We start from the raw sequence: 24,059 nt of genomic DNA, 5'->3' as shown, positions 1-24,059 counted from the left end.
AGTCAAGCAGATGAAACATGTCAGTGCTACATCAGGTCCCCACCCACTGAGAGCCAGACCAGCTCAGAGAAAAAGAGCAACACAGTCCTGAGGAGGCAGCTGTGGCAGGAACAGGGGAGCGGAGGCAAAAGGGGAGGCCCTGCCACCTCAAAGACCGGGGAGGGAGGGACTCAACAGTCTTGGGCAGAGTCCTGGGTCCACCCCTCGAGATCCTGTTCAAGTAGGCCAGGGAGGGTGGGGGCCCAGGACTACTTTTCATCAAATGCTCCAGGTGAGTCTCGGACAGGTGGGCTTCCTGCACAGCTGGAGGCAAGCCTGGGAGAAGGGCTCTCGGCCGGCCCCGCCTGAGGTTTCTTTTTCGGGTTCCTGATGCCACCAGAGGGGCAGTGCTTGGGGGTGGCCAGAGGCAGAGTTTTGGGACAGGGAGAGGCTCTGCCATTCACTGGGAGTTCCTTGGGCAGGCTGGGCCTTTTGGATCTTCCGTCTCCCCATATGGTGGGGCCTCCTCTCAAGGCTCCTTTGGGGACAGGAGTGAGTCTGCAGCAAGCAGCCGCCCACCCCATTGCACTCCGCTTGCTGAGAGGGAGCCGGGAAGCTGCTTTCCCAGCCAGCGATGATCACAGCTTCATCCTGGACCTGCAAGGCGCGGGTGTGTGATGACCACGTGGGTGCTTGACCACCTGTGGATTTGCAAAGCAGCGAGACGAGTGAGGCTGTCCATGCCAGGCTGTCTGGCTGGTCCCCAGAGGCCACACCCACAGGCTGCCTGGAACTGGGGGCCCCTTGCTTATCTCTGCCCTCAAGCTCTGGGTGTTTCTCCCCTTCCTGCCTTGCTGTCCTGAGACTCCCCCACCCCTGCCCACCTTGTGATAGAGAGTCTAGGCCTTCACGCACTCCAACCCCGGGGCCTTCTCTCTTGCCTCTGATTGACAACAGCAGAGCCTGAGCCACGAGTGGGAGGCCCTGGAGGAGGAGGAGGTGGAGTGTGAGTGTGATAGAACCTTTTAGGCCCCCACCCACAGGAAACACCTGGCCTCCAGGGCTCTGGCTTTACATAGGAGCCCAGAGGGAGCCCAGGACTTCTGGGCCTGCACCGTGGGATGTCCTGGGCGCTAAGGGCTCTGTGGGGAAGGAGGGCCAGTTGGCCCAGGTGGCTCATGGTAGGTCACTGGGGAGGGTGTGACAGAGCTGTCCTGTGGCTGTACCAGGAAAGAAGGAGACCATGTGGATTCATGGTGGGAAAGGGGGCTGGAGGCAGGAGCACCCAGGCCTTGGGTGGTCAACCAAGGTGCAGGCAGGAGGATCCTGGCTGAAGCTGAGGGCACTGCTTCTGGCTTTCATGGAACCTTCTGGGACTGTACTGAGCCTCCTCCTGGCCCCAGGGGCCTTTCATGAATTTGCCTGCTCCAAGATGACCTGTGCGAGGGGACTGCAGCCTCTTCAGGGTGACAAGTCCCAGCCGCCCTTGTGGGGTTTCATAGGAGGAACTGATGGCTGCCCTGACGGTCACTACGCAGTTGCCGGCACCTTGTTCACCCCACTGGGCTGCAGCTCCTCCACCTTGAAGCCCCGCGTGTCTGTGGATGAGACCCGCTTCTTGGCTGCTTTCCGCCCAGTCCTTCCCTGACACTCGGGACGGAGGTGTGAAGAGAGACCCCATAGCTAAATGGTGAGAACTGCAGCCATGTCCAGGGTCCACCCTTAGCCTGTGACGCCTTCCCTGCGGCCCCAGGAAGCAGAGAGGCCCCGTCCCACCTAGAGAGCCACCTGCAGGAGCTCTGTGGATTCTCTCCCCACCTGCTTCTCAGGTGTGTCTTGACAGACAGAGGAGACAAATGGCCCCGCCTCAGCTCCCCAGCTGCAGGGGCTCTGAGTAAAATGCAGTGCCTCTTCCCACAGGCCTTCTGGGGACAGTGACCTTACCTTCCTACCAAGGGTCACCTCGACAGGAGACAGGAATGATTCTCTTGCCCCAGAGAGGAGCAACCCCCATGGTCAGGCTCCGACTGACTGAGCTGAGCGAAGGCTAGAAAAACAAAGGAGGAAGAGCCCCCCGCGACAACCTGCAGGGCAGGCCTGAGAGGTGGGGGCCGACCAAGAGGAGAAGAGGGGGCATCGGAAGACATAGCCCTTGAGACGTCTTTAGAGGGGCAAAGCAGCAGCCTCAGGAGGTGACCAGCTTGGGTCCTGTGCTCCCTGGGTTTTTCTTTTCTTTTCTTTTCTTTTCTTCCTTTGCCTTCTCTCTCTCTCTCTTTTCTTTCTTTTCTTTTCTTCCTTTGCCTTCTCTCTCTCTCTCTTTTCTTTCTTTCTTTCTTTTTTTTTTTTTTTTTTGTGAGATGGGGTCTCACTCTGTCACCCAGGCTAGAGTACAGTGGCACAATCTCAGCTCACTGCAAGCTCTGCCTCCTGGGTTCAACTGATTCTCCCACCTCAACCTCCCAAGTAGCTGGGATTACAGGGGTCTGTCACCGTGCCCGGCTAATTTTTGTGTTTTTAGTAGAGACGGGGTTTTGCCATGTTGACCAGGCTGGTCTTGAACTGCTGATCTCAAGTGATCTGCCCACCTTGGCCTCCCAAAGTGCTGGGATTACAGGTGTGAGCCACCATGCTTGGCCTCCCTGGGTTTTTCTGAGTAATTTTACGTAGGCAGTTTGCAGCAGTCTGCAGGGGAAAATGGCAAATACCCCCCAGTGCTGTTCACTGGACTTGCCCAGCAGAAGAGGGTGGGTGACCAGCACAGGGTGGTGGGCGGGGAAGCCTGACCCTGGTGACAAGCAAATGGCGAGTGGACAAGTAGAGAGAGGCTTTGGAGAAGCTTGGGAGGCAGGCGGGGGTTGGGGGACTAGCAGCGACACGGGGCTCCAGTGGTCAGGGAAGGCGGGCTGGTGGGTGTGATATGCTCTGGGGCCGGCTCTGTGTTTATCAGCTGTGTGACCTGAAGTACAGGTTTTGTTTTTGTCGTTTTTGGTAAATCAAGGTGAAACTCACATCTCAAAATGAGCCATTTTTAAGTGTACAATTCACTGGCATTTAGTATATTCAGTGTTGTGCAACCACTACCTCTACAAGTTCCCAAACCTTGGCATCACCCAAGAGGAAACCTCGTACCCACTGGTAGTCAGTCCTCCTTCCTCCTTCCGCAGCCCCTGGCAGCCACCAATCTGTGTTGTCTCCATGTATTGCCACCTCTGAATAATTCATAAAAATGCAATCAGTACTTTGGGAAGCTGAGGTGGGGGGATCACCTGAGATCAGGAGTTCAAGACCAGCCTGGCCAACATGGCGAAACCCCTCTATACTAAAACATACAAAAATTAGCTGGAGGTGGTGTCGAACGCCTGTAATCCCAGCTACTTGGGAGGCTTACACAGAAGAATGGCTTGAACCTGGGAGGCAGAGGTTGCAGTGAGCCGAGATCATGCCACTGCACTCCAGCCTGAGTGACAGAATGAGACTCCATCTCAAAAAAAAAAAAAAAAATGCAATCAGGTTAAACAGGAGCTTTGCATGTGGCCTGTGGCCTCTCTCACTGAGTTTTACGTTCTCAGGCTCCATCTGTCTAAGAGCTTCATTCCTCTTTAAGGAATCATATTCCGGCGTGTGGATGGACCACAATTCATTTGTTGGATGGACATCTGGATTGTTTCCACTTTTTGGATGGCGTGAATAATGCTGCTATGAACGTGTGTGCACATGTATTTGTTTGAGTCTCTATTTTCAGGTTTTTCTGGGTATAGTTGTAGGAGTGGAATCATGGATTATGTAGTAATTTTATGATTAACTTCTTGAGGAATCACCAAATTGTTTTCCACAGTGGCTGAAACATTTTACATTTCCACCAGCAATGTGCAAGTGTTCTAATTTCTCTATAACCTCACCAACGCTTATTTTCAGTTTTAAAACAAAATTATGGCTGTTGTTGAGCGTGTGAATGGCACCTCAACCTCATTGTGGTTTTGATTTGCATTTCCCTGATGACTAATGCTGTTGAGCATGTTTTCGTGGGCTTCTTGGCCATTCGTATGTCTTCTCCGGAGAAACGTCTACTTATGTCCTTTGCTTGTCCCTTTTTGGATCAGATTCTGAGGCAGGTTTTTTTGTTTTTGTTTTTGTTTTCTGAGACAGTCTCATTTTGTCATCCATGCTGGAGTGCAGTGGTGCGATTTCGGCTCGTTGCAACCTCCGCCTCCTGGGTTCAAACAATTCTCATGACTCAGCCTCCCGAGTAGCCAGGACTACAGCCATGTGCCACCGTAGCTGGCGAATTTTTGTATTTTTTGGTAGAGATGGGGTTTCACCATGTTGGCAAGGCTAGTCTCGAACTTCTGACCTCAACTGATCTCCCCCCGCCTTGGCCTCCCAAAGTGCTGGGATTACAAGCATGAGCCACTGTGCCTGGCCCCGAGGCAGAGTTTTAAGCCTCTTTGAGCCTCAGTTTTCTCATCTGTAAAATGGGGAACATGATAGTGCCTCCTTGATGGAAGGGTGGCCAACCATCCTGGTTTGCCTGAGATTATCCCAGTTTTTGCAATAAAAGTCTCTTGTCCCAGGAAGCCCCTCAGGCCTGGGCCATCTGGGACAGTTGATAACCCTACATGGGGTTGTCGAGAGGCTGAACCGATAGGATGCATAGGAAACTTCTAGCAAGAGGGATGGCCCAGAGTTCCTGCTCAGCCAATGTCAGCTCTTATTCATCGTAATCCTCTTAGAGACATGTGTGTGGTAGAGAACTCTGACATGTAAAAATGCAAAGGCAGGAATAAAAATCATCGATAGCCAACCACATGTGGGAAACATTTTGGAAAGTTTTAATTTTCTTAGGTGATAGAACCTTGAGTGTGTTAATATAGAGAGGGAGAAGAGGCAGGAACAGGAGTGACTATTTAATGACTCATATTTATTGAATGCTTATTATATAGCAGCCATGGAAGGGGGCAGTTGGAGGCACAGGATAAAGAGGAGGAAGCTGATGGTGGGAGGGTCCCTTAGAGGCAGGGAAGTGGAAAGGAAAGTGTTGGGGATAATGGTGACACGGACATTTCCGAGAAGGGAAAGTGGCTTTCACGTCCTGCTTCTCCTCGTGGCCTTTCCATTTCCCCAGAACTTGAAATTCAGTCTCAGCTCCCTCCGACTCCTCGACTTGCAGGCAGGGTTGCAGCAGGGGCTTCCTGGAGCCCTGTAGATGCTCCACCTCTCCTCTCACTGGCTCAGGCAGGCTGTGCCTCACCACTGAGATTCCCGGCCAAGGTCTTCAGATCCTGTGGGCTCAAATCATTCATTCAACACCTGCTAAATTCGCCATGGGTCAAGGCCTGTACTGCAGCTGCAGGTGCAGTGATGAAGGACCTGGGGGCCCCTTGAGAAGCTCCAGAGCAAACGGACCTGACTGCCAGGAAACTGGAAGCCTGGAGGCTGAAGTAGGCTGGGCGCTCAGTGTTGGGGAGGCTGCCAACACCCTAGGAGGTATACTGGGTGTGGTCATTCCTGGTGGGAGAAGGAGAGCAGGTGCACAGCAGTCCTAAGTGAAAGCAGCAGGCAGTGACTGCCTGGATCCCTGCTGCAGCCCGCAGAGGCCCGCTGCTCACCTGTGTCTGGCTTTGAGGATACCACGTCTAGTTTGCTGACCAGGGATCAAGGCAGTTCACAGAAGGTAGAGGAAATAGCTTAGAGTTGCGAACTCCCAGGAGGCAGGATCCAGGCCTGTCTGGTGTCCCTGTCTCACATTCAGTCACACACAAAGATAGAGAGGCAGAGAAATGCTAGGAGTCAAGAGGCTTGGCGTCCAACACCTGCCATTTACCAGTTATGTGACCTTGAGCAAGTCATGTGCCAGGGTTGGAATAGAGCCTCTTAAAGTGCCAGTCTCCCGAGGAAGGGTGTGAAGGTCTGTCCCTCAAGACACAGGATAAGCAAGTTCCTATACAAGGCTACCTCTACATTTGAAAGCAGCCAATAAGCTGCTGAGACAACCTCTTGAACCACCGTTCTCTAGTCTCAACACGTAGTTATGGAATACCTTTGATGTGCCTGGAACTTTCCAGCAACCTTCTTCTCCGAGGATACAGCAAATCCCTGCCCTCCTGGAGTCTAACTTCTGCCAGATTAGAATTTTTCTTTTCTTTTTTTTTTTTCTTGAGGTGGAGTCTCACTGTATCGCACTGCACTGGAGTGCAGTGGTGTGATCCCAGCTCACTGCAACCTCTACCTCCTGGGTTCAAGTGATTCTCCTACCTCAGCCTCTCGAGCAACTGGGACTATAGGCATGTACCACTATGCCCAGCTAATTTTTTGTGTTTTTAGTAGAGATGGGGTTTCACCATGTTGGCCAGGCTGGTCTTGAACTCCTGAACTTGAGTGATCTGCCCGCCTTGGCCTCCCAAAGTGTTGGGATTACAGGAGTGAGCCACCGTGCCTGGCCCAGATTAGAATTTTTCTATGTCACTCCAGACGGCAGGGCTTGGATCAATGATTAAAAGCCATAGAGACATGGATTTGGGTTTGATGCTAGGAAGAACTTTCTAACCATTCAAGTGACATCAGAATGGAATAAGCTGCCTTGTGAGGGAGTGGTCAGTGTGTCTCTGAAGATGTTCAGGGAGAGTTGGAAGACCTAGCAGATGAGGTGGACAGGGTGTATGCTGGCTCCACGGTCCTACCTGCCGGCGTTCATGGCTTTATGCAGTCCTCTCACCTTCAGTGCAAGCAGCACCTGTGACTTGCCTTTACATTGCAATAGAATACAGCAAAGCGATGGGATGTCACTCTTGTGATTCCATAAGATTGTGACATCTGTCTTGCTGAGAGAATTTCTCTCTTGCTGGTTTTGATGGAGTAAGTGGCCACACTGGGGAGGCCCACAAAGCAAGGAGCTGACGGCAGCCTCTGTCCAACAGCATGACGCGATGGTGACCACAGGCCAATAGCCAGCAAGAAAGTGCGGCTTTCCATTTAACAGGCCACAAGCAACTGAACGCTGCCACCATCCATGACAGCTGGGAAGCAGACCTTCCTGGGCTGAGCCTCAGATAAGCCTGCAGCTCTGATCTTGGCTACAGCTTTTAGATGAGACCCTGAAGCAGAGGGCCCAGCTAAGCCACACTCAGACTCCTGACCCACATAAACTGTTGTTTTAAACTGCCAAGTTTGTGGTGATTTTGGTTTACAGCAATAACCAGCATGCAATGCCGTAAAGGAGATTCCTGCATTGGAAGGTCAGACTGGCTCTCCTGTGGAGTCTCTTTACAACCAGAACTTACACGAATATCTTTATCTCCTGCATTGCACTTAGTTCAGTTTCTTGCATCAGATAGGGACTCGGCGAATATCTGTTAAGTGATATGTTGCGTTAGCACTGGTTTATGCATCGGGGAAACAGGAGGCTGGCCTTTAAGGAGGATGTGTCAGAGCAGGGCTGTGATGGAAGCTGGAAGCCTGGATTCTGGGCTGGCTCCAGCTGCTTCCTCCCGGTGTGACCTTGGGCAAAGCTCTCTGGGCTTTGTGTACCTCATCGGTAAAATATAGAACCTACCAACTCACAGGTATGTGCAAGTCAAATGAGCCAGTATGACTGCCTCTGAGGAAGCCCATGGAGGTAAGAAATTGTTATTATTTGTTATGAAATGTCACAAGCATTCCTGCTGGTTGATTATGAGGCTCAGACACTTGGAGAGTTTCCTTTCCAAACAAGGCTCAGACAGTGCTTTTCATTTGAGTCCAGAGTCTCCAGGCACTGGGCTGGTCTGAAGGTCTTGCTACTCATACCTGTTCTTCCTGCTTGCTCCTTAGAGAAACCCATGCTGAAAAGATATAATTACAGAACCCGAATCTTTGTTGAAGCCAGTGGGTGTCCTCCTCCCCGATGCATAATGTGTGGCTTGTATTTATTTTTAATACGAGTGCTGATTGTATGCCAGATGCTGTCTGAGGACTTAAAGATACAGCAATAAGCAAAATAGACAGAGTCCTTGTTCTTGTGAAGCTGATGTCCCAGTGGCAGAGGCAGGTGACAAAGAAGTAGACAATTATCTACATATCACATGGCAATGCGTGCCACCAAGAACAATGAAGCTGAGGAGAGAGGAGGGAATGGTGAGTTGATTTTTTAGATCAGCGGTTGGCAAACAACGGTCCCTGGGTCAAATCAGTCCACGGTAGCCAGTGTTTATAAATAAAGTTTTATTGGAATACAGCGCTGTTCCTCTATGCATGTGTGGCCTAGGACTGCTTTTGAGCTGAAGAGTTGCTGCAGAGACTGTCTGGCTTGCAAAGCTGAAAATGTTTACAATCTGGCCCTTTCCAGAAAAAGTTTGCTGATGGCTGTTTAGACAGTGTGGACAGGGAAGACCTCTTGGGGAAGGCGAAGAAGCAAGCCAAGCGGTTTCTGGTGGAAGAGGGCTCAAGGCATAGGGAACTGCAAGTGTCACGGCCCTAACGTGGAATGTGCTGGGCGCTGTGGAGGAGGCAAGAAGGCCGGTTGGGAGTGAGAGAAGGGAGCTGTGAGGGTTGTGCGCTTCCTCTGATTGGGATGAAGGCCGCTGGGGTTTTCTGAGCTAAAGAGGCTGCTGTGTTGACACTTGATGTGTTCAGACACTGCGGGGGACAGGGGGTTAGGGGAAGCATGGGGAGCTGTTGGGAGGCTACTGCAGTCGTCGCATGATATTTGGGGAATGTAAGAAGTAGCTGATTCTGGATAAATTTAGAAGACAAGAGTGCCGTGATTTGCTGATGAGACAAGAATGCAGGTATCTGTTTTTAATGCTTTGGAGAGTTTGTTGAATGAATGAATGAGGTGACTTTCCAGAGATCAGGGATTCTGGGCTGGCTCCAGCTGCTTCCTCCTGGTGTGACCTTGGGCAAAGCTCTCTGGGCTTTGTGTACCTCACTGGTAAAATATAGAACCTACCAACTCACAGGTATGTGCAAGTCAAATGAGCCAATATGACTGCCTCTGAGGAAGCCCACGGAGGTAAGAAAGTCAGTGTCCCAGCAGGGCCCAGCAGCCAGCCGCCTGGCTCCTTTGACCCTCCCCGCTGCATGGCTGTCTCCTTTTAGGGTCCTCCTTGGCACTAGTTGAGCGCTGACCTATGGACACTGGGAGTCCCAGATCCCTTGGTCACACACAAGTCCAAACTTCTTGTCTCCTGTAGTCCAGGTCAAGATTTCATCCTGAGCAGCCATTGCCACAGATTCTTTTTTTTTTTTTTTTTTTTTTTTTTTGAGACGGAGTCTCGCTCTGTCGCCCGGGCTTGGAGTGCAGTGGCCGGATCTCAGCTCACTGCAAGCTCCGCTCCCCAGGTTTACGCCATTCTCCTGCCTCAGCCTCCCGAGTAGCTGGGACTACAGGCGCCCGCCACCTCGCCCGGCTAGTTTTTTGTATTTTTTAGTAGAAACGGGGTTTCACCGTGTTAGCCAGGATGGTCTCGATCTCCTGACCTCGTGATCCGCCCGTCTCGGCCTCCCAAAGTGCTGGGATTACAGGCTTGAGCCACCGCGCCCGGCCTGCCACAGATTCTTTGGGTTAACTGGCGGAGGCAACAGGCACTGCGCTTTCTCACCCACTCCGAATTCACCAGACTCTGACCTCATTATGCTTTTCCAGGCCATGAGACCAGGCTTGCAGGGAGAAAAGTTGGAGCTGAGTCCCAGAAGAACTGTCGGGGAGGCTTTCACCACCTTTAATCATCTGATACCAACAACAGCCTCCTAATAGGTCATCTCTGTATTGTTGTGTTTACACTAATTAGTTAATATCCACAGAATGCTTTGAAGGTGCCAGGCCCGCCAGGAGCGCACAGGAGAGCAACTCACAACAGAAGGAGAGACGGCTCAAATCTTAGAGGCATCGCCCTTCTGATGCATCAGCAGGGGCTGCAGGCTCCAACAGGCAGCCTGGTGGGCGGTGTGCCTTGGGAGAGGGAGCCAGCCCTCCAGGGCTTGCCTCAGACACCCACTGCTGGCGGCTGCCATGAGGAGCCCTGTTTATTCTGTGTTCAGGTCATCTCTGTGGAGCCCTTGGGGTGCTGGGGAAAGAGAGTAGATGAGGGAGCTCAGTCTCCAGTTCCCCCAGCTTTCCCACCCACCCTCAGGCCTGGGTTCAGGTTTGAGTGGGGTGGTCCTGGCCAGGCTATGAGCTACCTGAGGTGGGGAACAACGCCCACCCTGGTGATACCCCCGAAGGCAGGGCACCTGTTACCTTGTGGGACAAGGACTCGCCTCCAATTTCCTCTCTTTGTCCCTCCCCTAGCACAGCCTGGTACATGTCGGCGAGTCAGCTTAGATTTCCTCGTGGATGTTTGGAGGGACGCCTGGCTCCTTGCAGGGGCTGAGGCTCCTAGAGACACTTCAAGCCCAAAGAGTCCACCTGTCCCACCAGGTGCGAGCCAGGTCCACTAGACTCCAAACCAGCACCCCCTGCTTGTGGCCTGGCCTGCCCATTTGAGGTTAGTGGAAGCTGGGACAGTCACCTTTGATTCCGGAGAAATATGGGAGGAAGTTAAATGGTGACCTCCCTTGGAGAGGAATAAGAGGCCCCTCTTTGGCAAAAGCTGTGGGGATCTTTCGCTCATTTTCTAAAACACAGTTTTATTGAGATCTAATTCATATGGCCTAAACTGTGTCCTTCCAAAATTCATGTTGAGGCCCTCATCCCCAGTCCCTCAGGATGTGACTGTGTTTGGAAATAGGACTCTAGAGAGGTGATTAAGTTAAAATGTGGCCATTAGGGTAGGCTCCAATCTAATAAGATTGATGTTCTCCTGAGAGAAGAAGATTTGGACTCACAAACGGCAGAGATGCCCACAGGCAGAGGAAGGACCATGTGGCACCAGGCACTAGGAGAAGGTGGCTGTCTGCAACTCAAGGCTAGAGGCCTCAGAAGAAACAGACCCTGTGGGCTGGGCACAGTGGCTCATGCCCATAATCCCAGTAATTTGGGAGGCTGAGGCGGGAGGATAGCTTGAGCCCAGGAGTTCAAGACCAGCCTGGGCAATATGGCAAAACCCCATCTCTACAAAAAGTACAAAAATTAGCCAGCTGTGGTGGCATACACCTGTAGTCCCAGCTACTCGGGGGGCTGAGGTGGGAGAATCGCTTGAGCCTGGGAGGAAGAGGCTGCAGTGAGCCGTGATTGCACCACTGCCAGAGTGAGACAGAGTGAGACCCCATCTCAAAAAAAAAAAGAAGAAACCAACCCTGCTGACACCTTCTCTTCGACTTCCAGCCTCCGGAACTGTGAGGAAATACATTTCTGTTGTTGAAGGCACCCCGCCTGTTGTCTTCTGTTATAGGAGCCCTGGCAAATGAATGAATCCACCATGTGACTCATCCGTTGTGTTTTTGGCAGGTGGTTTTTGGCATATTCACAGATATCTGCAATCATCACTTAGGTCAACTTTGGAGCATTTCATCACCTTGGAAAAAACCCAAGGCCTTGTGCCCTTTAGCTATCACCCCAGCTACGGTTTGAATGTGATCCCAAAGGCATGTGTTGGACACGTAATCCCCTAATGCTTGTTTTAAGTAAGTGCTGTGAGTCATTTCAAGGGAAAAGTGACAGCAGCAGCAGCAAGACCTTAATGTTACTCAGCAACTGCAGAGATGGGCAGGCAGATGGCAGGGGTGGCGGTTCTGAGACAGTTTTTAAAAGCAGAGTCCTGGGAACTTTTTTGTTTTTTGTATTTTTGTAAAGATGGTTTCACCATGTTGGCCAGACTGGCCTCGAACTCCTGACCTCAAGTAATCTGCCTGCCTTGGCCTCCCAAAGTCCTGAGATTACAGGCGTGAGTCACTACGCCTTGGAGTCCTGGGAACTCCTGAGTCAGTCTCAAAGGAAAATGAGCAAGGCCAGAGTTGGCTTGGAGGAGAATGTAGGGTCGAGGGTAGACAGGGACAGCTGGCCCCGCCTCCCGTCTCCTGCTGGACATTCCAAATACAGAAACGCTTAAATGCTCCATCCTCCAGCTCTTACCCACAGAGCTTGAAAGACCACCAATTAGTGGTCCACCCTTGCTAAAGGATAATTTTTAAATTTTATTAAAAAAGATTTTTTTTTTTTTTTTTTTGCTGGGCGTGGTGGCTCACGCCTGTAATCCCAAAACTTTGGGAGGCTGAGGCGGGCAGATCACGAGGTCAAGAGTTCAGGACCAGCCTGGTCAACTAGTGAAACCCTGTCTCTACTAAAAATACAAAAAATTAGCTGGACATGGTGGCAGGCACCTGTAATCCCAGCTACTCAGGAGGCTGAGGCAGGAGAATCGCTTGAAACCGGGAGGTGGAGGTTGCGCCATTCAGGTGGAGTTGAGATAATGTCATTGCACTCCAGCCCGGGGGACAATGAAAGACTCTGTCTCAAAACAAAAAAAAAATGTTTTTTTAAGATAGGGTCTCACTCTGTGGCCCAGGCTGGAGTGCAGTGTTGGAGTCATAGCTCACTGTGGCCTCAAACTCCAGGGCTCAAGCAATCCTTCCGCCTCAGTCTCCCAAGTAGCTAAGACTATAGGTGTGTACCACCATGTCTGGCTAACTTTTTAATTTTTGTAGAGGTGGGGTCTTGCTATGTTGCCCGGTCTGACCCCTAACTTCTGGGCTGAAGAGATCCTCTTACTTTAGCCTCTCAAAGTGCTGGAATTACAGGTGTGAGCCACCACACCCAGCTGATAATTTTGATAAAAGCTAAGCGCTTGAGTCTCATACAAATATAAAATGAATATATGCCAGTGATTTCATTTAACTTGTTAATTAGGGAAGATACCAGTGCATTGTTACAACTGGTTCAAAGAACCTCACATCCATAGGCAGTAAGGAATGCTGAAGTATATTCATAAGCACGCAACAGGGCAACAGTCAATTGCATTCTGCAGGACACTCTGCTATATTCACCCGCATTCCACTGGACACAATTCATTTGTATTTCTATGGACAAGGGTCATGTGCATGATTATGAGTTTTCTACAACTTGCAGAGTGGCAAAATAGCTCAAAGACAATGAAAAATGAAGATAACCTCAAAAGGTGTGCTAGATAGATACCCATTCATCTTTTTTGCCTATTCCAAGGGCTTGCACTATTTTCCCTGATACACTTGCCTTCCTCCAGGCCTCCAGTTACGGCGGTCAATGAAGAAATGGGGCAAGGGGAGGCAAGGACAGAGGGGGTTATTGGGGGTATGCAGCCCTTGTGGGAGGAAGGGCTGATTGGGGTAAGGAGCTCAAAGAGGCATTTGGGAATGTGGTTGCTTTGGATGGCAAGAGGGTAGGAGGAGCTGGCAGAAGAGAGGGGTCCGGGACCATGCTTTGCCTGGTCCATGGTTTTGCCTCTGGTCAGCCTGGTCCCTTTTGTCCCCCTGCCTTAGAGAGGCCAAGAGCAACTGCTACTTAATTCTTATCTGTTCTGAGAAGCCCTTTCCCAGTGGGGTGGTCAGGGCAAGCATGAGAGGAGCTAAACCAACCACAGTAGGCTCTGCTGAGGCTGATGAGTCACTCAGCAGCCGGGAGGACTGCCGCAGCCAGTGGGACTCAGGGCAGCTTCCCTTCTGCCAGGGACTGGGGCGAGTGTAAGGAGCTCTGAGCATTCGGCTTTCCTTTCCTGGCATTCCAGAGGCCTAGGTAGGAAAGCCTCGTGGGATCTCAGGGCTGGGAGGGGCCACAGAATCAGCTCAGAAGCGTGACCACCCTGCAGTATCCTCCAAAAGAACCTTGGGGTTTGCATGGAGATTCTGGCCTGGGAAGATGCCTCTTGAGAACAGGGTGCAGCTTTGGAGGTCACCCAGGGAGGGAGATCTGGAACACTGTGGACAGATCAGCCCAGTCAGCTCCAGTTATGGTTGAGTGACAGGCAGCAAAAGGTCCTTTGACTTCAGAGTCAGGAGCACTATTGCATCCCTGGGGCATTAGACTGATCCCCGAAGTGCAACAAAAGCAGAACATGCTAGATCCCAGACTATCTGGGGACAGCATTGTTTGTAGTGGGAAGATTTTTTCAATCAGCTGCTGGGGTGGTGGGGGCAGGGGGAGTGGGGGGCTGGGATTCCCCAGAGAGTGAGGTAGGGGAACAACCTCACGGGTGAGCTGCCTTCTGTGGAGGGGCGGGGTCTGATTACCTGCTGAGCACAGAGAGGCTGAGGCTGCTACCATTCCCACCACACTCCTTCCCACACAGCTTTCCGCGCTTTCTCCCATGCAGGGCTCAGCCTCCATCCAAATCAATGTCCAATGAGTATTATCATACGTCAGATCAAAGAGACAGTAATCCATCAGTTTACCCATGGGGCCAAATTAAAACCTGCCAGGGAAAACCCCAAAGTCTTGATCTTGAACTAAGTCCTCTTGTGCTATTCTCCACAACTGGTTTCCAGTATTTGAATGCCTCCTGTGATGAGGACCTCAGTAACCTTCCAACAGCAGCTTATGGCATCTTGAGTCAGCTGTGAGACTGAAAATCCATATTGCTAGAGCTTTCACTCACTCATCTTAATGTTATCCCTTGTGCCTGCTATGGTTTGAATGATGGCATCTCCTCCAGATTTCCATTGAAACTTAATTCTAGTGCAAGAGTATTAAGAGGCATGTCCTTTGGGAGGTGATTGAATCATGAGGGCCCCACCTTCATGAATGGTATTGGCACTGTTATAAAAGGTCCTGAGATTGAAGGGAGTGCTCACTTGCCCTTCCACCTTCTGCCATGTGAGGATGCAGCACCAAGATGCCACCTTGGAGCGAGAGCAGCCCTCACCAGACACCAAATGTGGTGCCTCAATTTTGGACTTGCCAGTCCCCAGAATTGTAAGAATAGTCTAGGGTGTTTTGTTATAGAAGCACAAATGGGCTAAGACAAGGCCCACAGAGTGCATCTATTTCCTTTTTTATTCTTTCTTTTTTTTTTTTTTTTGAGATGGAGTCTTGCTCTCATTGCCCAGGCTGGAGTGCAATGGTGCCATCTCAGCTCACTACAAACTCCACCTTCCGGGTTCAAGCAATTCTCCTGCCTCAGCCTCCTGAGTAACTGGGATTACAGGCGCCCACCACCACACTTGGCTGATTTTTGTATTTTTAGTAGAGATGGGTTTCAGCATGTTGGTCAAACTGGTCTGAAACTCTAACCTCATGATCTGCATGCCTCAGCCTCCCAAAGTGCTGGGATTACAGGCGTGAGCCACCGTGCCAGGCCTCGAGTGCATCTGTTTTCTTTGTAGCAGTGTAACCCTCTAGCATTCTTGAAGAGAGGCTTTTGTCCCTCTTAAGTTTGTCTTCTCCAGTCCTAATCATTTTTCAAGGAGCCTGATTTCACCCTTTACCTTCCTGGTTAGTTCCCTGTAATATGATTTACTCTCTGCTCCCCTGTTCCTCCTTTTTTTTTTTTTTTTTTTTTTGAGACGGAGTCTTGCTCTGTCGCCGGGGCTGGAGTGCAGTGGCCGGATCTCAGCTCACTGCAAGCTCCGCCTCCTGGGTTCACGCCATTCTCCTGCCTCAGCCTCCCGAGTAGCTGGGACTACAGACGCCCGCCACCTCGCCGGCTAGTTTTTTGTATTTTTAGTAGAGACGGGGTTTCACAGTGTTCGCCAGGATGGTCTCGATCTCCTGACCTCGTGATCCGCCCGCCTCGGCCTCCCAAAGTGCTGGGATTACAGGCTTGAGCCACCGCGCCCGGCCCCCTGTTCCTCCTTTTACCAAAACTAAATAATAGGACAGAGCAGTGATCCTCAACCTTCTTGGCACCAGGGATCAGTTTCATGGAAGACAGTTTTTCCATGGACTGGGGCAGGGGATGGTTTCAGGATGATTCAAGTGCATTACATTGATTGTCCACTTTATTTCTATTAGTATTACATTGTAATATGTAATGAAATAACTATACAACTCACCATAATGTAGAATCCGTGGGATCCCTGAACTTGTTTTCCTGCAACTAGATGATCCCGTCTGGGGGTGATGGGAGATGGTGACAGATCATCAGGCATTGGATTTTCACAGTGACAGATCATCAGGCATTAGATTTTCACAAGGAGTGTGCAACCCAGACCCCTCACATGTGCAGTTCACAGTAGGGATTGTGCTCCTGTGAGAATCAAATGCCACTGCCGATCTGACAGGAGGCAGAGCTCAGGGGGCAATGCGAGGGATCAGCTGCGGCTGTAAATACAGATGAAGTTTCACTTGCTCACCTACAGCTCACCTCCTGCTGAAGCTCCAGTGTCCAGGGGTCCCCCGGGGCTGGGGACCCCTGGGCTAGAGGGTGCCAGGCCAGAGTGGAGGAGAGTGAGTTATTCTCATCTCCCTTCTTAAGGAGACAATACTTTTAGCAATGGAGCCCAGGTGTATTAGTCAGGGTTTTCCAGAGAAACAGAACCAGTAGGATATATAGAGATATGTAAGAGAAGACTTATGGGAATTGGCTCACACGACTATGGAGGCCAAGAAGTCCCGGGAAATGCTGCCTATAAGCTGGAGGACTAGAAAATCCTGTGCTATAACTCAACCTGGGTCCGAAGACCTGAGAACGAGGCGGGGGCAGGAGGCGGATGCTGGCATCAGCCCAGGATAAGCTCCAATGTCCGGTGTCTGAGGGTGGGAGAAGATGGCTGTCCCCACTCCAGCAGAGAAAAATGTGCTCTTCCTATGCCTTTGTGTTCTGTTGGCTCTCAATGGAGTGGCTGATGCCCATCTACCTTGGTGAGGGCAGATCTTTACTGATTCAAATGCGAATCTCCTGGAAACACCCTCACACAGTGTCCCAGAAATAATGCCTGGCATCCCTTAGCCCAGTCAAACTGACACTTAAAGTTTAACGATCACACCGAGACTGCATCAGCAGCCCCTGTGCATGGCTGACTCAGAGTGAGCCAATTCCCTTCAACAAAACGAAAACCCACACAGCTGTCCGTAACCACAGGGAGCACATTGGTTTTCAATCAGAGGCAAATCAGGACTTTTGAAGATAAATCCAGCCCCGCTAAGCAGGACATCGGAAAGAAGCAGGATACATTTGTGTGAAAGAGGACAGAGGAGCGGGTGGCTGGAGCATCGCCGCCCCTCCCATCTTATTTTGGATTCCCTCTGAAGCAGACGCTGACTCAAATACTTGAGTCCCAGTAGTTTATTTGGGAGGTGATCCCAGGGGCACAGGCAGGGGCGTGAGAAATGAGCCGGGGAAGGGAAGGACCTTTGCACGCAGAAAGTGGGCTGTGAAGCGGGTTACCACTGCAGGCGGCCGGAGCACAGTCCTGCCGGGACCCGTGGAAGGCAGGTGGAGGCTCATCCCTCGGGACCCAGGGACCTGGAGCATTCATTCACCAAGCCTTGCTGGGCTTTGACTGAGGGCTGCTTTGGCTGCAAGCAGGTGTTGCTTCCCTGGCACTTCCTGTCTGCTGTGCTCGGGGCCAGGGAAAGAGATGCAGGTGCTGGCGGTGGGGAGCTCAGTCAGCAAGCCCAGAAATGGAATGGGCACCTGCACCCTACCCTTTGGCCCTGTATCCAGCCCTGTCGGCCTTTGCCTCACTTCTGCCTTGGATTTCTCTGGAGGTGGTGTGAGGGGTGAACGTCTCCTGTCCTCTCCTCCTAGCATTTCAACTTATTATTGGCCCAGGCGTCAACCCTACCCACCCCTCCCTGACCTCCCCAAATAGCAGAGACAGAAGCTGGAAGACATCACCTGCCTGGGATAGGCAGGCAGGGAGCCAGATGTGCCGAGATGGGCCAGGCTGGGAAGGGACACTGGCCTGGGCACAGCAGGGTGCAGCCATCCACCCACGGGCTGGGGCAGGGGATCAAAAGCCAGTTACCCCCAGGGCCTTCCAAGGAGGGGAGAAGAGGGCCCATCTCCAAGAGTGGCTTCCCCCTCCTCCCAGCTCTGTGACTCAGAGGAGGCCGGAAAGGGAAAACAGAACGCCCACAGCTCAGCGGCTTTCACGGTGAGCCCGACTGGGCTGGTTCTCCAAGGAGAGGGAGGGAGGATCAACTTCAGGACTGACGGAGCCTTGGGGGCTGCAGAGACCCAGTGACAGCTTTTCAGAATCAGAACCCTAACTTGTGTGTCCAGAGGGATGGGTGGGGCCCGGAGGGGGTCCTGGGCCATGGCTCTGCAATGGCGCCCTCTCTCTGGACGCCTCCTACTCAGGCCCAGGCCGACTGGTCCTGCCTCTTTTTTGCTTTGGATTCAAACTCCAGCAAGGCCTGGGCCTTCTGAGCAGGAAGCGGGAAGGCCTTCTTTAGCCAAGGAGGAGAGAGGATTTGCCAGGCACAGCATCGGTGGCCAGGCCAGGCGAGGGTTTAATCAAGAGAATAACAATTCCCCAGGGATGGGGGAGGCTGTTCCCATTTTAATTTTTTCCTTTTGGCAGAAACTAACTTTTCTGTAAAAACAATGAAAAATCAGGGTGGAGTTTCCTCTGCCCCGCCCCCCCAGCCACTCAGCACTCCTGGGAGGAAAGGTTTGTTACTGGGGCAGAGGGAGAAGGGACTGGCTCTGGGAGAGGTGCCCTGCTGGGCTGGGCCGAGTGGGTGGGCAGGGGCCCCTCCTGCCCAGGAGGGAGTCTTCCAGGCTCTGCTGCCCGCTTGTGTCCCCGGCTGTGCTGAGGCCCTGTCGGCCTCACAGATGGCCCCATTGTGGCCTAGACTTCGGCTTTCATGCTGGGAAGGTTACTGTTCCTTCCCAGGAACTGGCCTTCTTGAGCAATGCTCCTGGTGACCATGTGGAGAGACAGGGGCTGAAGGAATGAGGGCTGTCCCTCTGTGCTGGGACAGAGGCTTCTGTGAGCAGGCACGTCTTCCTGTCCTCCCTGTGTTTGGTACATTTAGGACCCCAAAGCCAAGGTGGTCGACTTGTGATGCGTGAAGCTCGCTCTTTGCTGACCTTGTCCCTAGGAGCTGGCTTTGAGTTGCCTTTCCTGGGGACCACAGGCTCTCTCTGAGCTTCCTGAGTGTCCACTTTGTGCCTTTGCATGTCTGCACTGAAGCTGGCGTGGTAGCAGGCACCTGCGCTCCCAGCTACTCAGAGGCTGAGGGGGGAGGATCACTTGAGGCTAGGAGATCGAGGCTGCAGTGAGCTGTGATCACGCCTGTGAATAGCCACTGCACTGTCCAGCCTGGACAACATAGCAAGACTCTGTCCTGGAACAGGTGGGGGTCAATGAAGGAAGGCAAATACACAAAAGCATACACACACACACATACACACATACATGCATGCATGCACACCCCACATGCACATACATGGACACGCATGGATGCATGCACAACCCCACATGCATATACACACACATGCACACACGGATGCACGCTCACACACACATGCACACACATGTGCACAACATACATGCACACATGCATGCACACGCATGAACGCATGCACACCCCACATGCATATACATGCACAGACGGACACGCTCACACACATGCACACACATGAACGAATGCACGCCCCCACATGCATATACATGCACACACAGGGACACACACACACACATGCACACACATGCCCTCACACACACAGGCACACGTGCATACGCAAAGCCTCCCTGCCTGTTCCTGTTATCAGTGGAGCCGAGTGAGAGAGCAGGTGGAGAGGGCAGAAGCCTCCAGAGGCTGAGTGAAGGACTTGGGGACTCTGAGCTGACTTGGGAGAGGAGGCACCACGGAGCTCACAGCCACCCCAGAAGCCTCCCACAGACATCGCTCTTTGTTTTCATTAGAGGAAGAACTCAATTAAAATAATTACAGTGACAACAAAAAAAATCACAGAAGAGAGAGAGAAAAAAGGAGTTCAGTTAAATGCAAATATATTCAGAATGATGTTATGAACTCAGCTCACCCCTGTAAAATTACCCATTAACCATTACACACTAATTATGCACCTTTTTATTGTTTTAGAAAAGAAGAGATTCATTCTTCTTCCAACTGAACAGATATCCAGAAAATGGTGCCTGGCCCTTCAGGGTGGACCAAATGCCCCACCTTTTGATGAAATTATAAGGAACCTGGGGTTGTTCCACAGAGCTGAGAGCTTTGCCTCAACAAACAAACAAACCCACAAAACTGAGTCATGGTTTTCCATTATGGATATCTTTCCCCCCTTTTTTTTCCAATAGGGTGATTTGTAGTGGAAGCCCAGGCACCTGTTTGGGGTCTGTCTCCACCTGCAGTGATGCCGGGGCCGGGGAGGGTCTGATGCTTTTACGATTTGCATCATTTTCCTCCCTGATAGTGGTGGACTCAGTTCTCTTCCTCTGCCTGGTGGGCTGCTCTTGGCACCAGCTCCATGCTGAGCCAGGGTCGTTGAGTCCTTGTTGCTGCATCAAGGACAGGGGCGGACACCCTGCAGCCCAGGCCTCTGGGTAATGGGTGAGGTAGCAGGTGAGGGGGAAGGTTGGACATCTGGGGTCAGGCAGGACCAACCCTGTGTCTGTGTAGGAGACTCAGTCTGGAGTCCCAGAGCAGTCCTAGTTTCAAAGTCAACTCCACCTGCAGGATGTGGATTTCCTGCCATTTTGACATTCAGACAGAATCCTTCAACCCCTCTTGTGTATCTAACAAGAGCCCAGAAATCCTTTGTCAAACCACGTGTTTCAGTTTTGGGTGTGGAAGATGTGATCACTCCACTCACGGAGCAGGATGGAGCGGGAGGTGGCGGAGAGGAGGGGAAAGCTCTGTCTCAGGTGCTGTCTGCATGTCACCCTGTGGCTCCCCTTCCCAGCAGTTCTGGGGGCGGGGGCAGTGTCATCCCCTCCGCAGAAGAGATGAGCAAACTCAGGCCTGGGAGGATGGCTTGTTCAAGGACACACAACTGTAAGTGCTATTTTCCAGTCCAGGTCTGTGAAGCCCGCAAGCTCACGATCATGCCCTGCTCTGAGATGCCTCTCAAGCACACCGTTGCATGGTCTGGGAAATTGGGGTGGGTGTGTGGGTGGCTGTCTGAGGCCCTGAAGGTCCCAGGGGCCATCTCCAGCAGATGCCAACAATGAAGGTTCCCAAGAGTTAGCAGTGAGGTCCTTGTCCTGGGAAGCGGTGGGGGGTCGGGGGGCTTTGCAGATAGAGATGTTCCCAGACGCCCTGGGGGTCTAGGAATTCCTGGCTTGTGGAAGCCAGCCTCTGCTTCCTGAGCGGGAGGGCAGTGATGGGGAGGGGTGGCGGGGTGGGCGGAGCTATCCTGAGGCAGTGCCATTCACATGCTCCTCAGGCACTGACCACTGCTCTGTAGGAGAGTCCTGCTGCCTCCGTCTCTCCTCCACTCCTTTGGGGGTCAGGGTCACACCTTGGCCTTTACATCTGGACTCCCCCAGTCTGCTCTCTGCCGTCAGCAGCCAGCCTTGGTGGAGCTGCCTACGGGTACTTATGCTCCCTGGCACCTGGACATGACCCTGCCTAGACCCCCATACCGGCTTATTCTGTTTTGTTCCTTGGGGGCCATATGGCCCTACCAGCTCTCTGCAGAGGGTTTTCCTACACAGATACATGCCAGGTTCCCAGTCTCTTGCAGAGGAATGCTGGCCGCTGGGGAGAATTGAGACCGTCTTAGAGACGAATGAATGAATGAATTCACACACATTTGCCCATATCTCCTACATGCCTGGCACTGTGCTAGGCCCAGGAGGAGGAAGGTGGAGGTGGCTTGAGCCAGGTGAGCAGCTTTGAGAAGCTCAGGGTTGGTGAAAAACTCTCCATGCCAGAGCTACCTTCCAGGTGGCTTTGCTGGTGAAGGGCCGGCGGCACATCTGGCGGAGAGGTGTGTATTGTTCAGGGAAGTCATCTCCTCAGACTTCTCTAAGACACGGCCAGGAGGTGGAAGACTGGGCTGTCCCATCCCAAGTGGCAGCAGGTCATCCGTTGAGCGCAGCCACCCACATGCACACAAAGTCCACAGAGCAGACAAGCTGGAAGAATGCCTCTGTTCCCCAAAAAGTAATGTCACCCAGGTCGGTCAAATACCTAGCTCGGGATTAACGTCCAACCAATACATGCAAAGTAATTAAGGCAGGTCCCGGAGACTAGGCAGGGAGGGCCTCTTGCAGGAGCACCCGAGAGGACACGAGTGAGGGAGGACCGAGTGCTCGTGTATATACAGCCTACAGTGTCTCAGGAGGAGCAGAGAGGAACACACAGGCTGGGTGTGCTGGTGGGCGTGCAGGGAACCAAGGGCTTTGTACTTCATTGAAGAGCAACTAAGTGAGTTCAAATCATGGTTTTTGAAAGCCTTTCCCCCTTCCCGGGCTGAGCGGATCCTGGCTTGGTCCTTGACCTCATCATGCTGTTGGTTCTGCACACACCTGAAGCAGCTAGGAAGGAGGAGACCACTGCGGGGCCATTGCGGGCACCTTTTGTTCTAATCTGAGTGGTGGGAGGATTTTCTTGCTATGACCCACTGTCCGCTGATTCCTAAAGGTGAAACAAGCTGTGTAAGAGAACGAGTCCTTCCCACCCTCAGGGAAGCAGGGTAGACATGCTTGAATAGACAGCTGCCAATCTGAGCTTAGAGGGGCATCCCTAATCCACAGCAGGGACTCAGGCGTGGGGGAACCCGGCCCCTTCTTCCCACCTCTTCTGCCTCTGGGATGTCCCTGGAGGATGTGCGTTCAGTGGGGAGCTGGGGGGAGCCTGGGATTTCAGGCCTTGCCATTTTCCACTGATACAGCATTCCATACATTTCTAGGTGCAACTTGGGTCTTCCTTGCTTGTGAAAATGTATCTTCGCTTTGCTGTGCCTAGCATGGCCAGGTGAGCTATGGGGAGGAGGAGAAGCAGCCGGACAAGGTGGTCTTCACCCTGGAGGACACCAGGTAGGCTAATGGGCCTCGCAAGGGGCGGCCCTGCATGCAACACATTTTACTGAGCCTCACAAGGACCATATGCCACGGAGGCTGCAGGAGGACCCTGGCCAGGCAGCCAGGGAGTCTGAGCCTTAAAAGCCCACATCAACTCCCATCCTGGTCTACAGGCCTTTCACATGGACCTCAGTGAATCCTCATAAGGGCCCAGTGAGGTGGGGGCTATTTTACAGAAGACGAAACAGCCTCAGAGAGGTTCAGTAATTTGCCTAAGGCCACACAGCTAGTATTCTGCAGTGCTGGGGTTGGAACTCAGGCAGTCTGGCTCAATAGTGCTTGACACTGCCGACCTCCTCGATGCTTCCTGGGCCCCTCTTCCTCAGAGTGACTCAATCTGCACCATTTCCACCCTCCAGACCAAGCCTTCCTCTGTCCCCCATTTGGTTTAAGCCATCTCTAAACTTTGTCTCGTGAGGCTGAGAACTGGCAGGGTCTTCTCCTCATTCCTGGCCCTGGCCCTCCATCCCACAAGACCCAGGCCTGCTGATCCTCTCTTCCTGCTCCTTTTGCCTGACACTGGCACCGGTTCAGGCTTCTTTGCCTCTTGCCTCCTGGCTGGTCTTCTGCCATTCCTTCCTGCTCTCTGTCCTGCCTGCCTTTGTCAAATGCCAGTCTGATGGGGGTTCTTCGCGCTGCACACAGGCCAAACACCAGACTCTGCAGGGCACACTCAGCTTCCAATCTGATGATCCTGCCTCTCCCCCTTGGTGTTTTACACTGAGACACGACTCAACAACCTGTTGTTCTCATAATGTACTTTGTTGTTCCATGACTCCTTTCCTTACTCATGTTTCCTCTGCCCAGAGCACCCTCCCTCACCCTTTGTCTGCTGGGCAAACTCCTATTCATACGTCAAAACCCAGCCTCCAAGTTACCCTCCTCCATTCTCTCTCCTCCATTGAGCTACTTCTTACTACCTAGAACATATTCTACCTTTGTCATTGTCACTTATTGTTAATCTGCTCACCAGCATCCACTCCCCTTTGGACTCTGAGCCCCCCATGGAGGCAGAAAGAGGTGCTGGAAGCATCCTGCTTTCCTATTGTCTAGCAGAGCTTGGTCTTCAGGGCTACTGGTTGAGTGGAATCGAACAACCTCAATCCTTCCCCACTCCTGCTGTCCCTTCGTCCCTCAAGGAGGCTCCTACTCGTCTGTCAACTTGCAGACATTGGGAGTCCACCTGCGGTTTATTACAGGGCTTGGGTCTCTCCTGCCATCTCCAGCTACATGACCATCTCTCTTGTGGCCTG

The 24,059-nt window shown here is 52.2% G+C and overlaps 1 long non-coding RNA gene across 1 annotated transcript; it reads left to right on the top strand.

Annotated features, from left to right (window-relative positions):
* Positions 1–882: 882 nt before the first annotated feature.
* Positions 883–20,023, top strand: LOC117066470. The gene is made up of 2 exons (XR_004430353.1): positions 883–1,160; positions 19,859–20,023. It is a non-coding gene; the product is annotated as an uncharacterized LOC117066470 (long non-coding RNA).
* The last annotated feature ends 4,036 nt before the right edge of the window (positions 20,024–24,059 follow it).

Source organism: Trachypithecus francoisi, unplaced genomic scaffold, assembly GCF_009764315.1.
Source record: "Trachypithecus francoisi isolate TF-2019V2 unplaced genomic scaffold, Tfra_2.0 Lachesis_group20, whole genome shotgun sequence".
In the NCBI taxonomy this organism is placed as follows: Eukaryota; Metazoa; Chordata; class Mammalia; order Primates; family Cercopithecidae; genus Trachypithecus; species Trachypithecus francoisi.
The sequence above is the reverse complement of the archived record's forward strand: the minus strand, read 5'-3'. Positions and strand labels throughout refer to the sequence as shown.